At 41.8% G+C, this 20,354-nt stretch overlaps 1 protein-coding gene across 7 annotated transcripts in view; it reads right to left on the bottom strand.

The window, feature by feature from the left end:
* Nucleotides 1-20,354, bottom strand: part of LOC137378036 (engulfment and cell motility protein 2) — a 168,772-nt gene that overhangs the window by 126,738 nt on the left and 21,680 nt on the right. The window lies entirely within an intron of this gene.

The following is a 20,354-nucleotide window of genomic DNA, read 5'->3' as shown; positions in this document are numbered from 1 at the left end:
GAGTACAGGGTCAAACCTGTGAATGTGCAAATTCACAGGATATACATGGATAAGCAAAACTATTCAGCACCTTGTCTCATTCACCCTGAAAGACCTTATAGCCCGCACATCTTGGAAACCAATTATTTCTTAAATGATTCCAGGGTTTTTGCCTGGTGTAGTCTATCCAGAAGTCCATTCCACACGTTATCAATGTGAAGAAGTTCTTAACTTTAGTCCACAATCTACCTTTTACTATCTTAAGCCTATGCCCCTTGTCCTATTCTTGCTTAGTTTTAAGTAATTTTGTGGATCTCTTTTCCATCTCATTTGCAATCTTAAAAAGAAAAAAAAAAAAAAAATCGCTCAGATGCCTCTTTTCAAAACAAAAGACCCAAGCTTCCCCTGTCAATCCTCCAATGAGAACAGCCTCGTGTCTCTTTAAACGTCAATGCCTTTTTTTATGGTGCTTCACTCACTCAGCACTCCACCCTCCCTCTTGCCAACCCTGGGCACCCCCTCAGCACTTCTACCACAGCCTCCACCCTTACACGTTCCACTCAGGACTCCTACCACCAGCACCATCCCAAGGTGACTCCCTTAGCATTTCTACCCTCCCCACAACCTTGGGTGCCTCACACAGCCCTCCTACCACCCCCTTTCAACCATAGGTGTACCTCACTCAGCACTCATACCTCTCACTCCCCAAGCCCGAGTGCCAAACAGCACTCCTATCCACTCCCAACCGCAAAAAGAGAAAATAGTTCAGGAGCCTGATGCACTTCAAAATAAGAATGGAAGTAGCTTTGAGATGGGCTCATTGAAGAGCTCTGTATGGCCACCTTCACAGGTAAGAAAAAAAAAAGTTTATCCATTTCAAATATTTGCCATTGCTTATATCATTTATATTACAAGAATTAACTGATTTCAATCCCATCATCTTAACTGATGCAAAGGTATTTTACATCAAATCTATAGCACAGAAACAGGCCATTTGGCCCAACTGGTCCATGTCAGTATTTATACTGCACACAAGATTGTGCCCACTCTAATTATATCTTCTCACCCAGTTTCCGTTTCTCTCTATTCCATTCTCTCTCATGCATACATCAGGCCTCCTTTTAAACAGCATACCAGCAGGAAACACATTTCAACAGACACGTGTGCTGACTTTGGCGAATAAATCACCAGGGGACCTGCACAGCAGCCTTGAGTTCCAAGAACTTATGTTTAAAATTCATACTTTCTTATGGATATTTTGATGTTTCTTCTTGAATTGAAATGTACAGAGCTCAGTTTGTGATCCACAGAGACATGCAGTGACGAAATCACAAATTAGGCATGTTGTTTAAGTCTACAGTGTTGTAGAAAGGAGGTTCATGATGGGGAAGGGTTAAGTCTCTTTACTCAAAAGGAGCTGCAGGACTGCATTAAGGCAAACCCTCTGTAATTCTTAAGCTCCCCATAAAACCCAAAGCCATCCTACACTTGCGTATTGCACCCATATCAAGAGGGCCTCTGGCACATGTTACAATCCTGAAGGACACAAGAGAACCTGGTTGGCTGATTAATGGTCCTTCGCTCACCTCTAGGTGCTCCCCTCTCATACTCATTTTCCATATTCTATGGATGAATATCCAACAACCCTTCTCTTGTTCTATTGCAAATAGTTTATCCTATAAATTCTTCCTCATCCCACCTCCATCTTCACTCTGTTGAAATCAAGACTTGTAACTCCATCTCCTAGTCTAGCTCACGCTTTCGCAGGACTATGAACATTGGAACTGCTTAGTTCTTTTCCTGCTACAAGCTACAGGTTTTTAATGTCCAGCATAACTACTATTCTTGAGTGAACTTTTATTTTCTCTGTTAATCTTCACAAGCTCAGTGGAGCTGACTCTTCAGTTTCTCAGTGAAAAACAATTATACAGTTTGGTGCAGTAATAGCACTCTCCCATCCAAGTCAGAATGTTCTTGATTCAAGGCCCACTCCAGAGACTTGAGCACATAATTTCAGCTGGCATTTCAGTTCAGCACACAGAGTATTGCATTGCTGTTTTACAGCTGAAAAAGATCCCAAGGCTTTTTTTTTCTTGAACAGCAGGGAATTCTCCCAGTGTCCTGACCAACATTCATCCCTCAACCAGCATCACTAAAACAGGTGAACTGATTGTTCATCTACTTGCCGTTTATGGAACCTTGATGTATGCAAGCTGACTGCCGTATTTGTCCAGATTAACAGTGACAGTAATTCATAAGCCTGTGTCGCTTGAGGATATCAAAGGCATGAAATGTACTACAGAAATGCAAGTTATTGCTTTGCAGCTCCTAAAGAGCTCCTTCCAGGAACTGGGCAGTATGGGGCAGGGGACGCAGAGAGTGGATGTGGTGCAAACGTCATATTTACAGTAAACATGCCTCACATAATGCATCAGGAAAAGGACATTATAGTATCATCGCTAACAAGGTTACTAAAATAGGCTTTAATTATCTTGAATTCAGTTAGTCATATAAGGATTATGTGCAGCCAAAGAACCTTCTGTTCGAATCTTACTTGTAATTGATACTGAAGATAATAACCACAGATAAAACAGAATATCGTTAATAAACCCTGGACTTGACTTTTACAAAAATGGAATAAGCTCCCAGCTGGCTTAGTGGGTTAACGCATTCTGTTAGGTGGTACTGAGCTATACAGACACCATAAGGTGTCAGGTTCAATGTCTGATCTGTATAGAGAGCTAGTTGATCTCAGTTGTTGTTCAACCTTTACATTGGGCTAAGAACGAAGAAGATTAGACCACAATGCTTGCTCCTGACCTTATGGGAACTTTGATTATGAGGGGCATCAGTTCTTGCCCAAACAGCCGGATGAACAAAATGCTATAGGGTTGCAGACTGTAAAAACATCAGGTAAGCTGTTGGCCATTTTCCATCAATCACTGAAGGGTCTGACTGTTTCTTTTCTGTGGTTATATTCAGTGTTTCTTGGGAGGAGTGTCTTTTATTCATTTTATCTCAGCATGCCTAGACAGACTGGACAATTTCCTTTCTTGTTCAATTCTAATATTCTGCAGTCTCAGGCACTGATGGTTCAATGCATTAGTGTTACACAGAGCAGCTCATGGTCTGTGCAGGAAGCACACACTTCCCCACGGCAATGTCACATTTCCTTTTCTTACTGTCACTCTTGCTGTCCTATAGCTGTCAGCAGACTGCCCTGTGTGGCACTTAACAACAGAAAACAAATCATAACTGTCAGCATCATTTCCCACAGGATACAATAAAGCATCTAAACATGTATTTGATTATTACTGGAGTATTGAGCACACTAAACACTACCACTTATACAACTGTAGAAGGTTAGAGTGTATGTGGATGAATAAATTTTGTTTGATATATTTCTAGATTTAAAAGATTGGGCTAGAAGGACAGGTGTTCCATACGGAGTTGAATGCTGCATATCGATCATCATCAATTGCCCCCTACAGACTTGGGTTGATTGTCCTAAAGAGTTCTTCCCCAATGGAAGATGATATCTTCACTAACCAATTGAAAGGGAGCAAGTTCTAAAACACTGGATGGACTGCAGGAGCAAGGAGGAGAACGAACTGGTTAGAAGTCCCAACTCAGGGGAAAAACAAGCTCTGGTAATGGTCAAAGTCAGTGGTTCAATCTCCTGTTTAGGCCTCAATGTTCAACCCACATGCATCCTTTCTACACTGGGATGGTTAACCGCAAGAATGGTTCCTTTTTCCAATCAGATCAGAAGTTGGACAATTCCATTTCAGGAAATTAAAAGAAACCAGACCAGTGTTTATTCTCAAGAAAGGAAGACAAAATGCCAGAATTCGCTAAGGAGATCCAAAGATTAAAGTTATTTCCTGAATTTTTCCTTTGAAAATTTGACACGGTAACCACACAGAAAAAGTATTGCTCAGTAACCAAGCAAAACAAACAACCCTTAGTCGTGGATCAATATATTATAGACTGTAACCTCTTAAATAAACAGCTCAAAACAGATTCAGTCCTCAATGCCCAAACAAATTAGTTTTTTTCTTCCCATTTCCTCCCACAAGCTCCAACTTATGCTTACATTCAACTCCCTCTGTTACCTCATCTAAGTGACCACTTTTCATTCATCTTTCTGTGAGTGCTGAGAGTCCAATCTAATACAGAGGACACACATAAGCCTGGTCCTATCCTTGCCCCAACATCCAGCAACATGCACTTTCCAGTAGTTGTCATGAATCATATATCAGGAGTGACAATTTTTGCTAACTTTTCCTGTCCCCACCGCCCCCTGCCCAGGACCACAGCAGGCAATTGTATATATTAGGCTTAGAGACCAGAAGGTTTGATTCCTAGAATGTGCCATGGTATCAAAAGGAATGACAGCACAAGAAAAAGGATCAAACAGACTTCTCTGAAGTTTACTAATGCTGGACTGATATTGATTTGTCCTTGTACTGTAGTAAAGTTAGCCTTTGTTTGGTTAAAAATTGAATCACTGATGCTTTGAAGCGAGGCAGACACTATGGTAATGGACATTTTCACCAGATAATCAGCTAGTTATTGAGGGAACTCAATTAAAGATGTGCCACTGTATATTGGTTCCTAAATTTCAGGAAGCTGTAACCACAGCAGTGGACAAGGGGATGTCTATGGATGTCATTTACCATATATACTCCTGTAAAAGTCAAAGTTTTGAGCCCAATTTTTGAGGCTAAAATTTGTTTTTGGGGGGGGGGGGGGTCAACTTTTACACAGATCATATTTTCAAACTTTTATTAACAAAATAATAGCCACCATAGAGACAGAGCGTAGGGTCGGATGGATGAGCAAGAAACAATGTATTCGTTCTGGCAACGTTCATTGACCCATTCATCAACTTTACCATCTAAGTGCAGCCACTCGCTAGGCTTTCCCCTATTAACACTTTCATTCTTTGGCATCTTCATGAACTGCGTGGAAAGTTTTCTTCTCTGATACTTCGAATTCTCTTGCCGCACAATTATTTGCCTTCTCTGCACACGCAACGACTTTTAGTTTAAACTGCACCATGGATTTCTTGTTCTTCCTTGGTGCCATATTGAAAAAATGTGGGGCTCCTAGCTGACCGTTTGGGTACTTATACTAGTATGTGATTAGAATGTTCTGTTTGCGCTCTGAAAGTTAAGGTCAACTTTTACATGAGGTACAGGAAAGATTCAAGATTCTTTGGCCTAAAGTCACGAGTTGACTTTTACACGTTTATGTATGGAATATGGACCTTCAGAAGGGACCTTATAAAGCCCCTCATAAGAGACTGTTAGCTAAAGCTGAAGCCCATGGAATTGAAGGCAAACTGTTAATTTGGTTAGGAAATTAGCTGAGCAGCAGGAGACAGAGAGTCGGGATAATGGGCCAGGACTCTAATTGGAAGGATGTGACCAGTCATGCTCCATAAAGGATCTGTATTAAGGCCTCAACTCTTCACTTTATTTGTAACGACTTAGATGATGGAATAGAAAGATGCATATCCAAATTTGCCAATGGCATAAAGACAGGCAGGAATATAAACAATATAGATGGAAGGGCAACATTGCAGAGAGATATTGATAGATGAAGTAAATGGGCAAAACTGTGGCAAATGGATTTCAATATAAGCAAGTGTGAGATCCTCTACTTTGGACCTAAAAAGAATAGAACAGGGTACTTTATAAATGTTGAAAAGGTAGAAACAGTGTAGGTCCAGATACAAAGAACATAATCAATGTCATGTACAGGTACAGAAAATAATCAAAAAGGCTAATGGGATGCTGGCCTTTATGTCTAGAGGACCAGAATACATAGGAATAGGAGTCATACTTCAGCTATACAAAGCCCTAGTTGGACCATACCTATAGTACTGTAAGCAGTTCTGGGCACCCATATGTTAGAAAGAATATATTGGCCTTGGACGGGATGCAGTTTAGGCTTACCAGAATGATACCTTGACTGCAAGGGTTAAGATGCGAGAAGAGATAACACAAATTAGGATTGCATTCCTTGGAATTTAGAGGGTTAAGGGGTGATTTGTTCAAAGTTTCAGATATTAAAGGGAACAGAGAGTAGATAGAGAGAAATTATTTCCACTGGTGGGGGAGGCTCGGACAATTAATGACAGACCTTTCAGGAATGAAATTAGGAAACACTTTTACACACAAAGGTTGATAGAAGTTTGGAATTCTCTTCCACAAATGGCAATTCATACTAGATCAATTGCTAATTTTAAAGCTGAGATTGATAATACCTTTGGATAACAAAAAAACTAAGGGATATTGGGGTAAAGGCAGGTATATGGCATTAAGAAACACATCAACCATGATCTCACCTAATGATACAACAGGCTCAAGGGGCTAAATGGCCTTCTCCAGTTCCTAGGGTAATGGCTTTGGTGCAAAATGAAAGCACCTGACTAAGCATTATCAGTTTGTGGGAGTTTGTTTTGCACAGATTGGCTGCCATGACATTACAACAGTGACTACACTTCAAAAGTACGTCATTGGCTGTAAAGCACTTTCAGATGTCCTGAGATTGTGAAAGGCCCTACATAAATGCAAGACTTCCTTTTTTTAAAAAAAAACTTGGGGTTTCTGTAGAATAAGGAAATTTAGCTGGTGCCAAATGATATAGAAACAAAAACAAGTTTGTAATTGAAGGTATTATTTGGAATAGTCATTATATGTAACAAGAGCAAAATTATTGACAAAATAACAAAGTAAAGGAATTATACTGCTCTTGTTAGCTCAAGGGAAAAAAGAACTAGTTAGGAAAACAGTTCATTAACCCAAGTTATTGATAAGGGGCAAGTTCAATTAAAATTTTTCTTATATGGAGCTGTGTTTCAGTTTTTGTGTAACCATTTACAGCAGAAATGTGTGAATTATCAGAGAGGGGTGAGAAAAATATACAAGAAATGATAGTTTGTGTAGGTATCTTGGATTCGCAAAATGTCTGCTCAACCTGTATGCTGAGCTCAGAACTGTAACGTGTTTGAGTCACCAACCTATCCATGCTCTGCTGCGGTTAATTATATCTGCTAAGCGTGTATTAAGTATTATTGCATGCATTGTTATGCTTAATAGACATCGAGGCCAGTGTCCATAGATTAAGAACTTTATTTACTTGGAATAGCTGTGGAACCATACATGTGCCATATACACTTTTGGACAGCACAGTTGGTTGGATAGTTCTGTTTAACGGCAGGTAAAAATGAGCTGTCACTCAGCACTTCAAACTTCAGCTTCTCCAATTCTATCTTTGTTTTGGACTAATATTTCTTTCTAAATGGTTAACTTTTTCTTTACATCTTTATGGCAAATGCAATTTTATTTATTTATAATAGGTTGAGTGGGAACTACTAGGGCAGTTATATCACACAAAAGAGAAGAAAATCTTCAAATGGATGGGAAGGACAGACCCAAAAATTCAGAAACATATGAAACAATGCATGGTTCTCTTCAGAGTGTTTGACCTACTTCTGGTATAAGTCTGATCATTTTTCTCCCTTTAGCCAACTCAATATGCCCATTTCCATTTCTTGGTTTCCATCTGCCCTCCCCACCAACAACCCCCCCCCCCCACCCCCCACCCCCCCCCAAACTATTGAAATTTTGTCTGCTGCTCAGCATTTCAACACCATATGAAGAGAATTCAATTAAAAACTTCTTCAATTCCCAACAGTAGCCCAATTGCTCCCTCAAGTGCAAATTAATTGCAGAGACCAGGGATCAAAAGGAACCTTTCACTCCATTGTGGTGAAGTAGAAGAGCCAATCTGATGGCTTTAAAATCCATTAAAAATTCAAGGGTGACTGTTGTCCTGGTAATGACCCTGCAGGAATTTCCCCATCACTGTTCTGAAACGTTGAGTTTCTATGTTAAACTAAGTACAAGGGAAAAGATCACTGTTGTGATGCATCATACACAGTCATATGACCTCCAAAATATTACTGATTGATTGACAGCTGATTTATACATCATTTAAAGTATCTATGGTGAAAATTAAGCATTTTCCTTCAAAAGAATTATCCAAGGGCCCTTTCATCACCTGTGAATTGCAGACACTTCTTCCTGATCATGTTAAGTTGCAAACAGGAGAAAAAGGGCTGTTGAATTTCTATCCACTGGAACAGAATTCTTTTCAGCTTAAAGAAAGCCCCGAATAGATCACTGTGATCTATCAGAATCATCATCTAGGGCTCTTTCCCTGAATACAATGGCAATTTCTAATGGATAAATGGCACCTTCTTCTACAAGCGGCATTGGGCACATGAAGATTTGGAATCTAGTTCAATGAGAGACCACCTCAGCAATAGCTTGCGAATATGAATGGGGCCAAGAGGATACACAGAGGGTTTCGATATGTGGCTTATCAAACTCGTATTCAGCCTCCATTGACATTTAATGTTCCAGGTCTAAATGTTCCTGCATTAAGAGTCTGTGCAGCACACCTGCTCCTACTTAACACTGACCCTGCCCTGCAAATCAGAGGATATGAGGAAGGACTTACCTTGGTGTGTGCGTGCACTGGAGACTTCCTCCTGAATTTCAAGCAGACTCACAGCTTGGAGGAAAGTGCAAATATGCTGCAGATATTTGAAGACTCTTAGCTGACAGCATATTAGACACACATCATATGATGCACTATGGTTCCCAATTGGTTAGTTCTTACGATTTAAAATAAGATCGATGATTTATGATAGAGGGAAATCTGCATTAGTGAACAGGTAGACAAACAACTTAGGTTTTCTTCATAGAATAAAAAAAAACTTGCATTTTTTTTAGCATCTTTAATGTCCTCAGGACAGCCCAAACCATGAAGTGTAGTCACTGTTGTAATGTAGGGAAACCCAATAATCAATATGCACATATCAAGCTCACACAAACAGCAATGTAATGATGACACTTCATTCATTTTTGTGATGTTGATTGAGGGCTAAATATTGGCCAGGACACCAGGGAGAACTCTCCAGCTCTAAGAAGTGCCATCGCCTTTGCAACCTTTACGTTCCCCTAAAAGTACAAATGGGGTCTCAGTTCAACATCTCATCCAAAAGATGGGACCTCCAACCATGCAGTACTCCCTCAGTAATACAGTGAAGTGTCAGCCTGGATTATGTGCTAACATTCCTAGAGTGAGGCTTAAATGCAGGATCTCTGACAGAGAGGTGGAAGTGCTACCACTGAGTTATGACTGACAAGGATAGAGTACGTTGTAAAGTACCTACATAACCTGCAGTCTTTCTGCACTGCCATGAGGCACAATTCTGAACACACACAGTCCTACTTTTCCTTCTCAGTATCCCTTCCACCATCCACACCGCCCACCCCTCTCCGCCCCCACCAACTCCCTGGAAACCAATTCTGTTTGAAAGCAATCAGAGCTCTGTCGAGTCTATGCCGCTCCCACCAGTTCAGCTTCTGCAGCCAACAATCTTTTTTTTTTAAAAAGAGGGGCCAAGTGAATCAGTATAAATACAACCAAAGAATGTTGCTTACGTGCTTTGTTTGACAGGAAATGAATAATTAATGCTGCAGTACAGAGTGCACTGGGAAGCTGGGATTGAAGACAGGAAGTGAAGTGCTTCCTGAATAGCACTTGAACAAACAAGCGGAGCCTCCAGCTAAAGAAGAGTCAAAGGCACTGGTTCCCCCGGAGACCAGTCATTCAGCTCTGAGAAAGAGCTCCACAGGTCATGTGCCCAATTTTCCAGGATTCCCAGCGGTACCAGCTGCAGCTCTGTAGCCCACGAGCTCCAAACAATTCATTAAAAAAAAGACAGAAAAAGCAAAGCAGCATATTGGAATCTGCCAGGATGGAGGAGAGCTTCCAGGGACAGTGTTGCAGCTCAATTCATTTAAATATGCATCAATATGGCACAGCACTAAGGAAAATCTGAAACCAAAAACTACACAGGAATTAAATTTAATGTAATCTGCATATTACCTCTTTGTTTAATGCTTAAACTCAAGTTCTAACAGTTCTATATTAATGTTCAGGACCCACTGGCTATGTGGAGTTAAGAGTGGAGGTGACGGCTATACAATTCATCTCTCACAAAAGTGGTGGAGGTGAGGGGTCCGGGGGGGCGGTTGGAAATAAATCAACGAACCAGGGTTGTCCCTCTAGAAATTCTAGAAATTGTTTGCCAGGTGAGAAAAGCATCTGGCTCAGCTGCAAAGGCCCCAAAGCTCAAACATCCACCAGTATTCGGTGTCAAAGGTCACTTGAACAAAATGTTGGGAGTGTGACCAGCATGAACTTGATGGGTCAAATGGTCTCTTTGTGCTACAATGAATATCTGGAAAAGGTAGCAATCTTTGTGCAACAAGTAGGCAGACACCAAAGGATCTTTGTGCGCTGCTTGAATCCCTGGAGCTATAACCAGTAACATAAAAAAGAGAGTTAAGAGGCCAAAGCTGGTTTTAACAAACCGAGTCACAGTATTGTGGATCATGTGCTGTACAAAGCACAATGCAAAACTAAAAACAACCAGCAGATAAGAAAGAAGTTACTCAAGTTATTTGGTGTCAAACTTGCTACATAAAAAAATGCTGCCCGAGAAAGAAAAGACAAACCTACTTGCATTTATATATCACCTTTCACAACCTCAAGATGTCCCAAGTGCTTTCGAGTCAAAGACATACGTCTGAAGCGTAGTCATTGCTGTGCACAATATGACGGCCGCGTTTCCTACATTATGGCAAAGTTCCATAAAAAGAGATGCAACAACGTCCAGATAATCTGTTTTCAGTATCGGTTGTGGGGTAAATATTGGCTAGAAAATCAGGGAGAACTCCCTTGGTCTTCAAAATAATGTCATGAGATCTTTTACACCCACCCGAGAGAGAAGGCGAAAGCCTTGGTCTCATATGAAAGACAGCATCTCCAACAGTGAAACACTCCCTCAGTATTGCACTGGTGTCGACCTAGATTTTGTGCTCAAGTCTCTGGAGTAGGATTTGAACCCACAGCCTTCTGACGGAGACGCGAGTGATACCCCATGAGCCACAGGAGAAGAAGATGCCCAGTTTGCAGAAGTCCACTCTGAAAGTGAAATACAAGCAAGAAAAGGATAGTTACATTGTTGATACTTTGAATAGAGCCCACTTACCTACACAGATGGAGCAAAAACAAAAAGCCTACACAAGGGAATGGCAGCATAGTGGTAATGGTACTGGACTAGTAATCCAAAGGCCTGGAATAATGCTCTGGAGACAAGTTCAAATCCCACCACAGCAGCTGGGGGATATTTAAATTCAATTAATTAATAAATCTGGAATAAAAAGCTAGTCTCAGTAAGGATGGTCATGGAGCGATTGTTATGTTGTAAAAAAACAACTGGTTCACTAATGCCCTTCAAAGAAGGAAATCTGCCATCCTTGCCCAGTCTGGCCTATGTGACTCCAGATCCACAACAATGTTGTTGACTCTTAACTGCCCTCTAAAATTGCCTAGCAAGCCACTGCACTGTATCAAGGTGCTACAGAAAAGTTGAAGAATAAAACTAGGCGGACCACCCAGCATCAACCGAAGACCGGAAACAAAACAGACGCATCCTGCCCAGTCAACCCTGCCAAAAATCCTCCTCACTATCACCTAGAAGAACATGGGCAGCAGACACATAGAAAGACCATACCTCCAGGTTTTCTTCCAAATCACACACCATGAGCGACGCAGTGGTTAGCACTGCAGCCTCACAGCTCCAGCGACCTGGGTTCGGTTCTGGGTACTGCCTGTGCGGAGTTTGCAAGTTCTCCCTGTGACCGTGTGGGTTTTCGCCGGGTGCTACGGTTTCCTCCCACAGCCAAAGACTTGCAGGTTGATAGGCAAGTGTAGGTAGGTGGTAGGAGAATGGTGGGGATGCGGTAGGGAATATGGGATTAATGTTAGTATAAATGGGTGGTTGTTGGTCGGCCCAGACTCGGTGGGCCGAAGGGCCTGTTTCAGTGCTGTATCTCTCTATGACCATCCTGACTTGGAATTTATATTTCCGTTCCTTCACTGTTGCTGTGTCAAAATCCTGGAACTGCCTCCTGGGCAACACTGTGGGTGTACCTACACCACATGGACCACAGCAGTTCAAGACAGCAGCTCACCAACCCTTTCTCAAGGGCAACTAGGGGTGGGCAATAAATGCAGGCCTAGCCAGAGACTCTCAACCAATAAATGAATGAAAAAAAAACGATGATGAAGTATTCCTGATCAAAACAGACGAGGAACTTACAGATTAGTTCGGTATCTATCTTTGTCAGGATGACGATGACGACATGTATTCACATAGCACCTTTTAACATAATAAAGCATCCAAGGCGCTTCTCATAAAAACAAAGTACAACACCGAACCACAAAAGGAGATTGTGTCAGATGAACAAATGCTTGGTCAAAGATATAGGTTTTAAGAAGTGTCTTAAAAGGAGGAAAGCGAGGGAGAAAGGTGGAAAGGTGTAGGGAGGGACTTTCAGAGCTTAGAGCCTAGGCAACTGAAGGCACGGCCACCAATGGTGGAGCGATTAAAACTGAGGATGCACAAGAGGCCAGAATTAGAGGAGCACAGGTATCTAGGAGGGTTGTGGGGTTGGAGGAGATTACAGAGTAAGGGAGGGGCAAGGCCATGGAGGGATTTGAAAACAAGGATGAGAATTTTAAAATCAAGACATTTTGCTTGACTGGAAGCCAATGTAGATCAGCGAGCACAGGGGTGATAGGGGAAACAGGGCTTGCTGCGATTTACGGCACATGCAGCAGCGTTTTGGATTACCTCAAGTTTAGACAGAGCGTAGAATGTGGAAGACCAGCCAGGAGTGCGTTGGAATAGTCAAGTCTAAAAGGGTAATGAAAAGGCATGAAGGTTTCTGCAGCAACTGAGCTGAGACAGTGGCGATGTTACGGACATGGAAGTAGGCGGACTTAGTGATGGACAGCTGGAAAAGCCATATTTGAAAAAAAAATAAAAACACAGCATTCTGACTGAATGGCCAAAATGAAAAAAATGACACCTTCTCTCCTCCTGCCCAGATGCAAAGAGTCAATTAATTCAGGGATGGAACACCCCCTCAGGATACAATCTTTGTTCAAGAGAAACAGGAGAGAGAAAGTAAGGTAAAGATAAATTAGAAAACATCAATTGAAGTTTCATCAGATTGCCTCTTGATTTCGTTCCTGTCATGTGAAATGTTGACTCCAAGCGCAGTGATTGAAAGATAGCTGAGAAAAGTTAGAGAGTCTATGTGCCAGCCCAGTATGAAGACTGAAAAGGTACTTGACGTCTAAACTACAAATCACAGATCCAAGAGACCAGTGAGTCACAAATACAGGGCCATCAACATTTCACATGGCAGGAACGAAATCAAGAGGCAATCTGATGAAACTTCAATTGATGTTGAAAGGCTATGTTTTGTAAAGGATGCTTGACAGAAAATTATTAGCAGGGGACTCCAAAAAGGACTGTTTGACAGAACATTTGGAAGTTTTAAGAAAACAGTTTAAGCAGAATGTTGACTCTGCCCCCTCCCCCATTTTATATAAAAGGGAATGAAGATTTAATGAGAAAAGTATAGTTAGCAGTCATTCAGACATTGGGCTGTACTGCTGGAGTTACAGCAGAATATCCTTTTTGAGAGGAAGGAAGGATGGTAAAGGACCAGCTTCACAGGAATAAAAAAGTTCTGATAATATCAGAGCAACAGAAGACAGACTTGCATTTAATATAGCACCTTTAATGACCCCAGGATATCCCAAGGCACTTTACAGCCAGTGAAGTACTTTTCAAATGCAGTCACTGCTGTGATGTAGGAAACACAATATACCCAATTTGCACAGAGCAAGTAACTTTCTGCTTAAAACAAATGACTTGTATTTATAATGGCAATTTTCACGACCTCAGGACATCCCAAAAGTGCTTTAAAACCGAAGATGTGTAGTCACAGTTTTAACGTAGGAAAACGCAGCGTCCAATTTGCGGACAGCACGATCCCATAATCAGCACTGTGACAATGACCGGATAATCTGTTTTTTTTTTAAATTGATGTCGGTATTGGCCAGACACCGGGGAGAACTCCCCTGCTTTCTTTGAGATAGTGCCATGGGATCTTTTCCCAAGCGAAGATAGTGCCTCGGTTTCATGTCTCATCCAAAAGACAGCACCTCAGATAGTGCAGCACTCCCTCACTATTGCACGAACGTGTCAGGCAAGATTATGTACTCAAGTCTCTGGAGTGGGACTTCAACCAACATCCTGCTGACTCAGAGGCAAGACTGCTACCCACTGAGCCAAACTGGCTGAAATTTGGCACACAGCTGGGGCATTCATTTGAATTTATATCAATTTTTACTTGACCCTCGTGCCCCTGATCTTTATTTTTCAATGCTGACCTATTTGAGGAGAAGCCCACAGAGCAAGACAGCATCAAGTTTGAAAAAAAGAGAGCAGGCAAGGTAAATCAAATAAATGGTTATGTAGCATCAAGCTTGGCTTTTTAGGCAAGATTCACTTTTTTGGGGGACTTTGTTGCTTATTTTGGCATCTGTTAGTTTGACTGGACCTTGTTTCGTTCTTAGATTATTGTCTCCATAAAGGGGCATTTGTATTGCTTGTTTGGTGACATTGGGGAACTTAGTATCACCCTTATCGGTCCAATCAAATTAAACCCAGATTGAAGCCTTAGCAATTTCTGAACATATTTCCTCACGTAGAGGGATAACTGTCCTGGAGGTTTACACCATTTGTTAATTAAACTTAGAAGCTCGATGTTAACACTAAGTGCCAAAAGTGTAAAAGTCAGCACTGATGCCCCTCATCTCAATGGGAGAAAAACCCACCACAAATCTGCCCATCTTCTCTTCTCAATTGTACATGCAAGTATGATAAACCCATAGTCAGCTACAAACAAGCATGTTCTACTGCGAAGAGAATGGCTTTTATACAGCCAGGAGGGAAAAAAAATCTAAATCATTTTCATTATCGGCAGGATCCGGGTGATTGATTTCTCTGATTATGTCACAGTACAATATGGATGTGGTGAAACTGTTTATGGCCCAGATTTAATCATTTGCTGTCAGTCTAATGGCCTCTTTCAGACTATCAGCAGCATAAATCTCATCTGGAGAAAGAACACTGTGAAAACAGGCTGCTGACAGACCAGAACACCAGACTGGCAGTAAGCAGCGATGTGTACCCATCCGGCTCAGCTCAAAGCCTTGCAATCAACAATGACATCTGAGTCTTAAATTAGTACAGTTCAATATTATTATTAATCTTATTACTGCTTTTCTCCACAAGGTGCAAACATCATATTACAAGACTTGGCGGGTGACACAGGAACTCAATTTTAACTATTTCTCCCTCTTCTGCCCACACCCTCAGCAGAAACCAGGTAGGAGAGCACGAGGGTATTAGCTCCTCCCATCCCACTGCCCTTCAACCATGTGCCAATGATAACCTACCCCTCTGAAGTAAGGAGCAGACCATTCACAGGAAGGAAGTGGGATCCTACTTTACAACGCACATTTCCCCCTTCCCCCCCCCCCCCGCTGACATCAGAACTCCACCTACTATTTCAGTCAGAGGTCTGAGCAGGGGAGCAGTGATGGCCTTCCTATCAGGCCAGACTCACCAAGCAGTACATTGTGGGCCAGAAGGGGTCCAGGCTGGCAAGTTTCATAATTGAACTTCAGGTTTCCTTGTAGGTAGCAGTGCTCCTTCAGGCCTCACAAGGAAGCCTTTGCCCTCTCTTGCCCCATGCTTTGTTCCCTCTCTCCCCATTCAACAGAGATCCCCTTATGCTGCCCTCAACTGACTGCCAGGGCTGGTCCCACTTGTCTCCAGCTGCAGCCTGCCACCTAGATCCCACTCTCATCCGCTGGCTAGGTAGTGGGTCTAGCCAGGTTCAGGTGGAATGGCAGGACAATTCATGTAAATAACACCAAGCAGTTCAGATGGGTTGAGCACTCACGTCACTTATGGTTGTCAACTTTCTTTGGAGGCATTCCTGGAGGTTTGCTCATGTGATGTTCTGCAAATGTTACTGCATTTCCCTTATAAAGGTTGGTCCTCTCTTGTTGAGTATTTTTGTTTGTGGTTTTGCACAGCAGTTGTTGTGTGACAAGTTCCAAGAATCAGGAGACCACTCATGACCAGACAGAGGGAGAAAACAGAGGTTGGGGGGGGGGGGGGGGGGGGTGGTGGCAGTGGCAGAAGTGACTTTTGAAGGGGAGAAACCAGAGCTGGGAGGAACTCTGCCCACCCAACCTCATTGTATGGATTGTGGGAACCCAGAAAACCTTTTATATGTACAGAACAAATCACTGGTATAAATATGCAATCTCTACCCTCCAACACACCCCTCCCCACCCCAACAAACACTCATGCGAGGTGCCATGGTAAATCTCACGAAATTGAATGCATTAGACAAGCACAAATGGTTTTATTTTAAGTCAATCACAGGATGTGGGTACTGCTAGCATAGCCCATCCCTAATTGTCCTTAACCCAGTGGCTTGCAAGGCCATTTACAGAAGAAAAGACTTGTATTTATAGAGCATCTTTTTTGACCTCAGGACATCCCAAAGTAATTTACAGCCAATAAGCACTTTTGAAGTGTAGAGACTGTTGTAATAAAGGAAATACAGCAGCCAATTTATGCACAGCAAGCTCCCACAACCTGAAATGCGATAATGATCAGATAATCTGTGATGTCGACTGAGGGATAAATATTGAACAGAACTACCCTGCTCTTCTTCAAATAGTGGCATGGAATCTTTTACATCAACCTTAGAAAGCAGATAGGGCCTCATTTAACATCTCACCCGAAAAACAGCACCTCCAACAGTGCAGCACTTCCCTCAGTACTGCAGTGGAACATCAGCCTAGACTTTGTGTTCAAGTCTCTGTCACAGGACTTGAACCCACAACCTTGTGACTAAAGCAAGAGTGTTATCAACCAAGCCACAACTGACACTACATTGAGTAGTAGTAGTCAACCACATCACTATAGTTCTGGAGTCAAATATAGATCAGACTGAGAAAGGACAACAGAGATCCTTCCTTAAGAGGACATCAGTGAACCAGATCGGTTTTAACAGCCAGCTAGTTACATGGTCACCAATTACTGACTATACTGTTCTTTCACTTCTTTCAACAAACTTGAAAAGTAAGTCTCTGGTGGATATTATACAAGCACTGTTTAATGGAGCTCCATAATCCTGCTCCTGCTTTCAAAAATTCTCTCAAAATTCATCTCTTCAGCAAACCCTTTCCTCACTCTTTCCAATCTCTCCCATTTTGCCTATTATCCATTTTCCTTATGCCTACCCACGAAGCAGCCTCAAATAATCTTTACAGTCAAGCACCAAACAAATGCAAGTTGTTAGCATAAACACATCTCTGTACGTGAATCTACAATGAGCATGAAAAGATTACAGCATTAAGAATATTTCCTATCTCAAAGTTCAAGCAATATCTTTGAAACAATCAGGAAACAAAATGTCGACAATAACAAGAAAAGAAATAAAATGAGAAAGAATGGTTTCCAACAGTTGTAGTTTCTTTCTGGAGATTCTCCCCATCACACTATCGGAAGTGAGAGGTTAGTCCGCGGAATGTCACGGCTGTTGGCATCAACAGCTCCGATTTCAACTTCCAAATTCATGAACAAACTATGCTGTCTGTCTTCCACAGGTAATCTACCTTTTCTATACTAGGCAAAGGAGATGCCTCCATTACTATTACTTTGAAAATATACCAACTTCAAGGGCAATAAGGGATGGGCAAAAAAAGAATAATTTAAAAAAAGGCAGAATTTCCCATTTTTGTTATATTGCCTCTCCCCATTAATGCAGAAGTTCCTGCCGAGTGCCACTAATGTCACTTCTGAGAACAGTGTTTATGTTTCATGAAACAGCTATACTGGTAGATGACCATAATCACATGCTTCCCTGGTCAGATTTTGCTTTCATATTGTATAAAAAAAGCAAAAGAAAATTCTATTTTTGCTATAATTGGGTGCCCTGAAAATAATTCAAGCCAGGTAATTGTTGGGACACTTGCCCATTCACCAGCAAAGGTGGTCAATGCTTAGAGAAAGGGAGGGGCTTTGACCGTTATGGAGAGGGAGGAGCTTTGATCATTATACAGTGAGCATGAAAAGCATGTCCATGTGGATATAATGGGGAGAACAGTTCCACTGTGAAGCCCTACAAAGTTAAATAGCCCAATGACCCTCATCGGTTTTGGTTCACAAACATGGCCGTTGGACACCTGTGACTGACACACACACGCGCGCACACCAACAATAAACAACAACCTGCCTATAGATAGCACCTCTAACATAGTAAAACATCCCAAGTCACTTCATAGGAGTGTAATCAGACAAAAATTGACACCAAGCCAAAAGAGGAGATATTAGGACCGGGAGAAAAAAAGCTTAGTTAAAAGCAGGATTTTTAGGAGGGTCGTAAAAGGAGTGAGAGGTAAAGAGGTTTAATCAAGGAAATTCCAGAGCTTAGGTTCTAGACCCCGTCACCGACACACCCAGTTTACATTTATAGACATGTACAGCCTATATACAATGTTATCTTCAAACAAGTATGCATAATTTGTACACTAAGTGGACTGTTGCTGGTTATATTTCCAGAGGTATAAACATGCTTCATTCACTACCATGAATATCACTTGCCAGTTTTCACAGAGGAAGAATTCAATAATCTGAGTGGGAGTGTGTTAAACACCTCACTGAGCTAATCAAAGTCCTACGTCATCTTCTGAAATAATGCTTCCAACAGCTTTCGAGATGGTACCGGTCTGATAGCCCAAATAGCCTGCTTGAGAGCTGCAACATCTACAGCTGTTCTGTTCTACAAAATGTACAATGGTGCTCATAACATGCTTCAGTGCAACACACACTAAGTGAGCCTCGTAAGAGAACTCCTCTCATCAAGGCTTGCTTCCATTACCTTGGCAACCTCTCAAACTCATTTTCATGGTGATTGCAGCCAGCTGAAAGAAGAGAGCTTTCAGCAACAAATCCCTGGCATTCCAGCAGTTGTTGGAGTACACAGGAGGCGAGTGATTAAAAGGAACAAATTTAATTTAGGACCCTGCATATGGATCTGAATGCTACACTTTATACATCAGTTTGAAGTCAAATTAAAAGCTATATGACACAGATTTTTGAGGAGGACCGGACTAATGGCCCTTGTGTATCTCCCCTCCACCCCCCCACCCCCCCAATTCTTCTCAGGTTTGGTCTCTTGAATTAGCAAACCAGGGTAACGCAACACGAGGAGGCCAGCATGCATTGGGATCACCCAGTGCTCACCTGCCAGGTTTTGGATAGCGGAATGGGCTGCAGCCATAGTCTATGTAATGGAAGTGATTCATTTTACCTGTTATTTTCTTTCTAAAGCTCTCACACAAGCGTGATAAATATTTTAACAATTTTAACTCATCTTGGCAGTGGTACTTCCATTCACTAATCCCACTAGCCCACGTGATCTTTATTTATGATTGACTGTACCAGCATTTAGCTTTTAGTCAGTCAAGCACTGCTGCAGTATGAGTGAATAAAGTAAACTGTAAAAGGAAACCCAAACCTCACAATGGGTCAGCCAATACCACCCCAGGATGGAAAGATGGTTTCCTAGCCTTGCTGTCTATCATATAGAATTAAGACTGGACAGTCTCATGTTGCCCTTGGAGTTGCCTCTTCTAGTCTAAAAACAAAATGGCTGCCTTCTCCTCAGACCCAATAGAAACATCTCAGAATGATGTGCTTCCCTTTGACTGTACATGCAAATTATGGCCAGAATGACAGGTATGAAAAACAGTGACTTATAGGTAAATACTAATGAGTTGTGAGTTATGGAACTATGACAAGGCCATGTTGAAACAGTAAGGCCACCCAGTTGCTACGCTATTCAGATTCTAAGTGTGTGCTAAAGAAAAGTTTTTTTTTAAAAATTGTTTTTCTTCAACTTAAAAAAGGACCAAAGGTCCTCAGTGCTAGTGACTGTACCTAAGCTGATAAACAGCCTAGGAGATAAAGGTGGTAACTCAGGATGGAAGTGACGCCAAACCTTGGTTTTAAAAAGCCTCAAGGTAGTGGGAGGAAGGACACTCTGAAGGATTTAAGAGTATTGATTCAACCTTGAACGGAAGTTGATGTAGATCACTCATATGAGCAGTGTTTCATTAAGAACAAAAAGTCAAACTCACCTTCACTAGCTGCCATGAATTCTACGTCAAGAACAAAAGCCAAGATCCAAAAAAGGTTCACCTCTCTTTCGACAGAAATCAACACAAAACAGGTATTACTCGTAAATGCCAACGAGTGCACAAAAATCTTTGCAGCA

This window comes from Heterodontus francisci, chromosome 16 (genome assembly GCF_036365525.1).
Source record: "Heterodontus francisci isolate sHetFra1 chromosome 16, sHetFra1.hap1, whole genome shotgun sequence".
In the NCBI taxonomy this organism is placed as follows: Eukaryota; Metazoa; Chordata; class Chondrichthyes; order Heterodontiformes; family Heterodontidae; genus Heterodontus; species Heterodontus francisci.
The sequence above is the reverse complement of the archived record's forward strand: the minus strand, read 5'-3'. Positions and strand labels throughout refer to the sequence as shown.